An 8,070-nucleotide genomic window follows, 5' to 3' on the forward strand; every position below is an offset into this window, starting at 1 on the left:
CAGGGACAGGATATAGTCCCCAAGGAGCCTGGGACAGGATATAGTCCCCATGGAGAAAGGGACAGGATATAGTCCCCAAGGAGCCAGGGACAGGATATAGTCCCCAAGGAGCCAGGGACAGGATATAGTCCCCAAGGAGCCAGGGACAGGATATAGTCCCCAAGGAGCCAGGGACAGGATATAGTCCCCAAGGAGCCAGGGACAGGATATAGTCCCCAAGGAGCCAGGGACAGGATATAGTCCCCAAGGAGCCAGGGACAGGATATAGTCCCCAAGGAGCCAGGGACAGGATATAGTCCCCAAGGAGCCAGGGACAGGATATAGTCCCCAAGGAGCCAGGGACAGGATATAGTCCCCAAGGAGCCAGGGACAGGATATAGTCCCTAAAGAGCCAGGGACAGGATATAGTCCCCAAGGAGCCTGGGACAGGATATAGTCCCCAAGGAGCCAGGGACAGGATGTAGTCCCCAAGGAGCCAGGGACAGGATATAGTCCCCAAGGAGCCAGGGACAGGATATAGTCCCCAAGGGGCCTGGAACAGGATATAGTCCCCAAGGAGCCAGGGACAGGATATAGTCCCCAAGGAGCCAGGGACAGGATATAGTCCCCAAGGAGCCAGGGACAGGATATAGTCCCCAAGGAGCCTGGGACAGGATATAGTCCCCATGGAGAAAGGGACAGGATATAGTCCCCAAGGAGCCAGGGACAGGATATAGTCCCCAAGGAGCCAGGGACAGGATATAGTCCCCAAGGAGCCTGGGACAGGATATAGTCCCCAAGGAGCCAGGGACAGGATATAGTCCCCAAGGAGCCAGGGACAGGATATAGTCCCCAAGGAGCCAGGGACAGGATATAGTCCCCAAGGAGCCAGGGACAGGATATAGTCCCCAAGGAGCCAGGGACAGGATATAGTCCCCAAGGAGCCAGGGACAGGATATAGTCCCCAAGGAGCCAGGGACAGGATATAGTCCCCAAGGAGCCAGGGACAGGATATAGTCCCTAAAGAGCCAGGGACAGGATATAGTCCCCAAGGAGCCTGGGACAGGATATAGTCCCCAAGGAGCCAGGGACAGGATGTAGTCCCCAAGGAGCCAGGGACAGGATATAGTCCCCAAGGAGCCAGGGACAGGATGTAGTCCCCAAGGAGCCAGGGACAGGATATAGTCCCCAAGGAGCCAGGGACTGGGTATAGTCCCCAAGGAGCCAGAGACTGGGTATATTCCCCAAGGAGCCAGGGACAGGGTATCGTCCCCATGGAGCCAGGGACAGGATATGGTCCCCAAGGAGCCAGGGACAGGATATGGTCCCCAAGGAGCCAGGGACAGGATATAGTCCCCATGGAGCCAGAAGAGGAGAGAGGGTGGAGCCAGAAGAGGAGAGAGGGTGGAGCCAGAAGAGGAGAGAGGGTGGAGCCAGAAGATGAGCAATGTATATAACAACCTGTAACTTGGGGACCACCAAGGCGTCCTTCAGTGGGATTCATCCTGACAATGGATATACCACTTCATGCTATAAAGAAATGAGTTTCCAAGGCAAAAAAAAAAAAGAATTGCAAAGAGCAGTCTTAATGCATATTTCTCTGAGAAAGAACCCAATTTGAAAGACTCCATGCTGTCTGATTTCAGCTTGGTGAAATGGCCACGTCTGTGAAAATATCCCTGGTTGTCATGGATAGTGGGGAGGCAGGCAGAGCGTGGGAGATTTTTAGGGCAGCGAAACTCCTCCGTGTGATACTGACATGGTGCATGCATTACACATTCATCCAAACCCACAGAACATATGACTCTGGGAGTGAAGTTACTACGAGCGGTTGACTTTGGGGAATATTGACATGACTACGTAGGTCTCTCCGTTACAACAGATGTACCACTCTGGTGGGGCTGTTGGTAATGCAGGAGGCTATGCCATTATAAGGGTTAGGGGTCTATGGGTATTCTCAGTACTTTCTACTCCATTTGGAGGTGCACATAAAATTTCCCTAAAAATAAAGTCTATTAAAAAATAACGATATTGTTGAGTCATGCAGATCCTAGCAATATCTATTAGGTAGAGACCAGAGATGATACTGAACATCCCCACAATGCACACGACAGACCCCCAAACAAAAGGACCCAGTCCCCAAAGCAGATAGTGTGATGGCTGAGAAATCCTTTACACACACAAAGAAAAAAGGGGGAGGGAAGCTACTGGATATTTTATAGCTCAATAATATTCTCTCAAAAACTCATTCACCAGCCACTGTCAGGTAGATGTTAACCAACAAAACAGATGGACCCAAAACCTGTTGAAAGATCTTGTCTCTATAACGGAAAGCATGGGACAGTGAAATACCAACATGCTCCATTTTGATTTTTAGTCTGAGTCGCTCAGAAGGTTGCTGCCAGCTTCTGTTTCATCTGAGTGTGAAGTCATCTTTTTGCCCTGGAGCTAAACTCCCCAGATCCTACAGCTTTGGTGCAGCACGGAGTCATCCATTCTGACTCACAGGCCAGAGGAAATCATCTTAGATGAGTTCAGAAGGAATCATCTTAGCAGGAATTTGAGGCACCCAAGGGAATGAGGGATGCTTTGCTCATCCCAGGGGGAGATGGGAATCAGTGTTCTCTCAGCTGGGGAGAAGAAACCAGAACATGTACGTGATGTTATTTCTTTCATTCTCAGATCTAGTTCCTTCTCAGCAGGAATTGAATCAAAAATTAAAGATAGAGGAAGAGGCAAACATGGTAGCACTGGGCATTGTATTAGGTTGAATATTTCTTTTCCTCCAAAATGCAGGCAATCCAGGACCTCAGAATGGAAGCTTATATGAAAAGAAGTTCTTTGCAGATGGAGTTCATTAAGATGAGCTAATTCTGGAGTAGCATGGGCCCCCATATCATTTGGGTCTGGAGTGCCCCCCAAAGCTCAGGTGTTGACAGCTTGGTCCCAAGTGCAACAATGTCCAGGGATGGGGGATGTGACTGGATCACGAAGGGTCTCACCTCATCAGTGGATTAATCCATTGGTAGCGGAGTTTGGGCAAGAGGGAGGCAGTGAACCTCCAGAGGGAGGCTAGCTGGAGGAAGTAGGTCAAAGGAGGCATGGCATGGAAGGACATATGGTGACCTGGACCCTTCCTCTCTCTTTGCTTCCTGCCCACCATGTCCTGAACTGCTCTCCTCCTCCAGGCCCTTCCGCCATGATGTTCTGCCTCACCTTGGGCCAGAGCCATGGAGTTGGCCCACCATGGACTGAACCTCTGAAACCATGAGCCTTAGATAAACCAGGTGGTAACTCAAGGCAGGTGGGATGTGGCTGGAGGAGCTGGGTCACTGGGGACATCCCTTGGGGACTATATCCCGTCCCTGGCTCCATGGGGACTATATCCTGTCCCTGGCTCCTTGGGGACTATATCCTGTCCCTGGCTCCTTGGGGACTATATCCTGTCCCTGGCTCCATGAGGACTATATCCTGTCCCTGGCTCCTTGGGGACTATATCCTGTCCCTGGCTCCTTGGGGTTTATATCTGGTCCCTGGTGAGCAGAGCTCTCTCTGCTTCCTGGTGCCACGTCCTGAACTGCTCTCCTCCTCCAGGCCCTTCCGCCATGATGTTCTGCCTCACCTTGGGCCAGAGCCATGGAGTTGGCCCTCCATGGACTGAACCTCTGAAACCATGAGCCTTAGATAAACCAGGTGGTAACTCAAGGCAGGTGGGATGTGGCTGGAGGAGCTGGGTCACTGGGGACATCCCTTGGGGACTATATCCTGTCCCTGGCTCCATGGGGACTATATCCTGTCCCTAGCTCCATGGGGACTATATCCTGTCCCTGGCTCCTTGGGGACTATATCCTGTCCCTGGCTCCATGGGGTTTATATCTGGTCCCTGGTGAGCAGAGTCTGTCTGCTTCCTGGTGAAGCAGACACTTCACCATTTTGGAGGAAAAGAAATATTCAACCTAATACAATGCCCAGTGCTACCATGTTTGCCTCTTCCTCTATCTTTAATTTTTGATTCAATTCCTGCTGAGAAGGAACTAGATCTGAGAGTGAAAGAAATAACATCACGTACATGTTCTGGTTTCTTCTCCCAGCTGAGAGAACACTGATTCCCATCTCCCCCTGGGATGAGCAAAGCATCCCTCATTCCCTTGGGTGCCTCAAGTCTGTCTCCTCCAGGCCCTTCCACCATGATGTTCTGCCTCACCTCGGCCCAGAGCCATGGAGTCAGCCCACCATGGACTGAACGTCTGAAACCATGAGCCACAAGAAATCTTTCCCCTATTAAGTCTTTTTCCCCAGATATTTTGTCATAGAAAGTGGAAAGCTCACAGCCCCTAATCCACTATGATTGAGAGAGTGACATGGAGATGGGGACAGAGATTGAGTCACCTACAGGCCCAGGAACACCAAAGATGCACGTGAAACCACTAGAAATTGGGAGAGAGGCAGGGAACCCACTCTTTCTACAAGTGTTTAGGAGGAACTAGGCCTGTTGATACCTTCATCTCAGACGTCTGTCCTCCAAAATTGGGACATGGTAAATTTCTGTTGCCATATGCCATCCAGTTTGGATTTTTGTTACAGCCGCCCTAGGACACTCATAGAGACCTCAGCCATTTATTTACCCATCAGGCTTGACCTACTCTGCCCAGTAGAATCTGGATCCACCAACCATCAGGTGCAATACCCAGCACGCTCGTCTTGCAAGCCCATCCGAATCATGCAGCAGGAATGCACACGCCCAGCTGATTCGATGAGGTGATAATCATCTCACCTACCCAGGAGGATGTGTAAATCATGGAGGAAATGATTCACGTTCACGCTTGCTGGGATTTCCTGTGCCTGTTTTAGTAAAGGATCATTGGGGAAATTTCACAACACAGTCCCAAGGAAACCAACCTGGCTGTCCTGCATTGGTGGAGAAGATCTGCCATGAGCATCTCGGTGATGGACACTTCGATGTTCAAATATGACAGGTCAGATACGGAAGGGTCACAAGATCAACCCAGAGGGCCATTTGACTTCCTCAACTGATAAAATCTGGATGTTCTATGTCCCCTGAAGATTCACACAGCAGGAGCTTCTTCCCCTGGCTGGCAGGTGGTGGAATTTTTAAGAGTGGAGCCTAATGGGGGTTCTTTGAGTCACTGCAGAAGTGACCTCAGAACAGACTAAGATATTTCTCATGGGACACTGCTGAGTCCCCATGAAAGGGTTACAAATTCCTGGGCCTGCCCCCGAGTCTAAGTCTGGCTGCCTATATTAAGATATTGACCACCTCGTCCACACACCCTGCCACCAGTTGCATGGAATGCTTGCCAGAGCATGTGCCATGCTGTTGAGATGTGAGCCCCCCACACTGAGCTCAGCAAAGCGTCATGAGGGTGGGCCCCATGACGGAATTAGAGGTTGAGTCCATGGTGGGCCGACTCCATGGCTCTGGCCCAAGGTGAGGCAGAACAAAATGGCGGAAGGGCCTGGAGGAGGAGAGCAGCTCAGGACATGGCACCAGGAGACAGAGAGAGCTCTGCTCACCAGGGACCAGATCTAAACCCCATGGAGCCAGGGACAGGATGTAGTCCCCAAGGAGCCAGGGACAGGATATAGTCCCCAAGGGATGTCCCCAGAGACCCATACCACACCTGCCTTGAGTTACCCTCTGGTTTTTTTGGGTTCATGGTTGCAGAGGTTCAGTCCATTGTGGGCTGACTCCATGGTTCTGGCCCAAGGTGAGGCAGAACAAAATGGCGAAAGGGCCTGGAGGAGGAGAGCAGCTCAGGATGTGGCACCAGGAAGCAGAGAGAGCTCCTTAAAGTCAGTTTGACACTGTAGCCATGAAAAATGGATGAATACATCTATCTTCCTACCCAGTGGGTTCTGCTATGGTGAATCAGCTGGGGTGAATCTTGTCCCTTGCTCACCAGGGACAAGATATAAACCCCATGGAGCCAGGGACAGGATATAGTCCCCAAGGCATGTCCCCAGTGACCCACCTCCTCCAGTCACACCCCACCTGCCTTGAGTTACCACCTGGTTTATGTCAACTCATGATCCAGAGGTTCAGTCCATGGTGGGCCGACTCCATGGCTCTGGCCCAAGGTGAGGCAGAACAAAATGGCTAAGGGACTGGAGGAGGAGAGCAGCTCAGAACATGGCACCAGGAAGCAGAGAGAGCTCCTTAAAGTTAGTTTGACATAGGTGTTTCACTGTAGCCATGAAAAATGGATGAATATATCTATCTTCCTACCCAGTGGGATCTGCTGGGGTGAATCATCCTCCCTCCTGTGCACACCTGTGGGGGTCCCTAGTCTTTTCCTGCCTCTCATTGTACTAAGAGCAGCATCTGGCAGCACGTTCCTTCTGCAGCCTGACATCCCAGTGTGATGATCCTAATAGCTTTAGACAAGGTGAACTGGGACAGAAGGCTGGCAGAATGCTTGAGTAAACAACTCTACATCCTCCGCAACTAACACGATTAAAGGTGGAAGATGCCCAGCATTGCTTTTCGCTACATTCGCTTCATCTATGGTGCATTTGAAATCTCAGCAGCTCCCCTTCTCACTGAGGAACTCACCTGATTTGACTCCTCCATTTCAGGACCAGAGCACATCACCCAGGAAGACAAAGCAACCTCCCGCAAGGAGGAGGGCGCCCAGCTAGGAACTCAGGTGGTCCAACTATTTCTGGATACTGTGCCCATCTGTGTCCAAATTTACTCATTTTATGAGCACACAAGTCATAGGAAATTAGGGCTTGTTATGGCTTCAATGTGAGTGTCCCCCAAAAGCTCAGGTGTGAGACAAGGCAAGAATGTTCAGAGGTGAAATGATCAGATGATGAAGAGTGTAACCTAATCAGTGAATCAATCCACTTGAATGGATTAACTGGGTGGTGACTGTAGGCAGGTGGGTGTGACTGGAGGAGCTGGGTCACTGGGGACATCCCTTGGGGACTATATCCTTTCCCTGGCTCCTTGGGGACTATATCCTGTGCCTGGCTCCTTGGGGACTATATCCTGTCCCTGGCTCCATGGGGTTTAGATCTGGTCCCTGGTGAGCAGAGCTCTCTCTGCTTCCTGGTGCCACGTCCTGAGCTGCTCTCCTCCTCCAGGCCCTTCCGCCATGATGTTCTGTGTCACCTGGACTCAACCTCTAATCCTATTACGGGACTTCACCCTCATGACCTCATTTAAACATAATCATCAAAAGGCCCACCTTGAAATATCACCACATGGTGAATTAGTGCTTCAACATATGAATTTGGGCGTGAATCAGAGTTTAATCCACATCACCTCATCTTCCATGCTGTTGTCAATAGCAACATCCCGTGGCTCAGATTAGAATCCTAAATTGGATACATGGTTCCTCCCTTTTTATCTCCATAACCAATATGTTTTCAGGTCTTGTCAACTCTAACCCTGGCACATACCTTCAATCTATGCCAACCTTCCAAGATGGCGGCCAACACTCGCTCCCGGCCATCATCATTGACAAACTGGCTCACGCTGCTTCCCTCGCCCTCCTCTCTGTTCTCCAGTGAGTGTTGTGAACGCAGTGACCATGTCTTCAAGCACAGAGACGCACTCTCAGGTCCCAGACTCTAGGCCAGCACCCAGCAGAGTGGGTAAAACACATAACCTAGACCTTCTGGTGCCTCAGTCTCCAATCTCTCCTCTCTTGCTCTTGAGCTCCCCAGTTTGGACACATCAGGCCATTTCCTGAACTCGGTCAGTCCTTTCTGACCTCGAATGATCTTTTCCTGGTGGATGCATTATTTCCTGGATGGCTCAACATGAATGTCACCTCCTTAGACTTCCTCTGATTTCTCACTGAAAGGGGACACACCATCGTCATCCATTTACTTCAAGACACACATTTTGTTGATCAGCTTTTCATTACTATGAAAACACCTGACAAGAACCACTTGGAGTAGGAAACGCTTAGTTTGGGCTCATGGTTTCAGAGGGCTCAGTCCATGGTTGGCTGGCTTCAAGGCAGGAACAGCATGGTGGAAGGGCACGGTGGACGATGGACAACTGTTGAGTTCATGGAAACCAGGAAGGACAGGGTGGCGGAGAGAGAGAGAGAGGGG

This window comes from Sciurus vulgaris (assembly GCF_902686455.1).
Source record: "Sciurus vulgaris genome assembly, chromosome: X".
In the NCBI taxonomy this organism is placed as follows: Eukaryota; Metazoa; Chordata; class Mammalia; order Rodentia; family Sciuridae; genus Sciurus; species Sciurus vulgaris.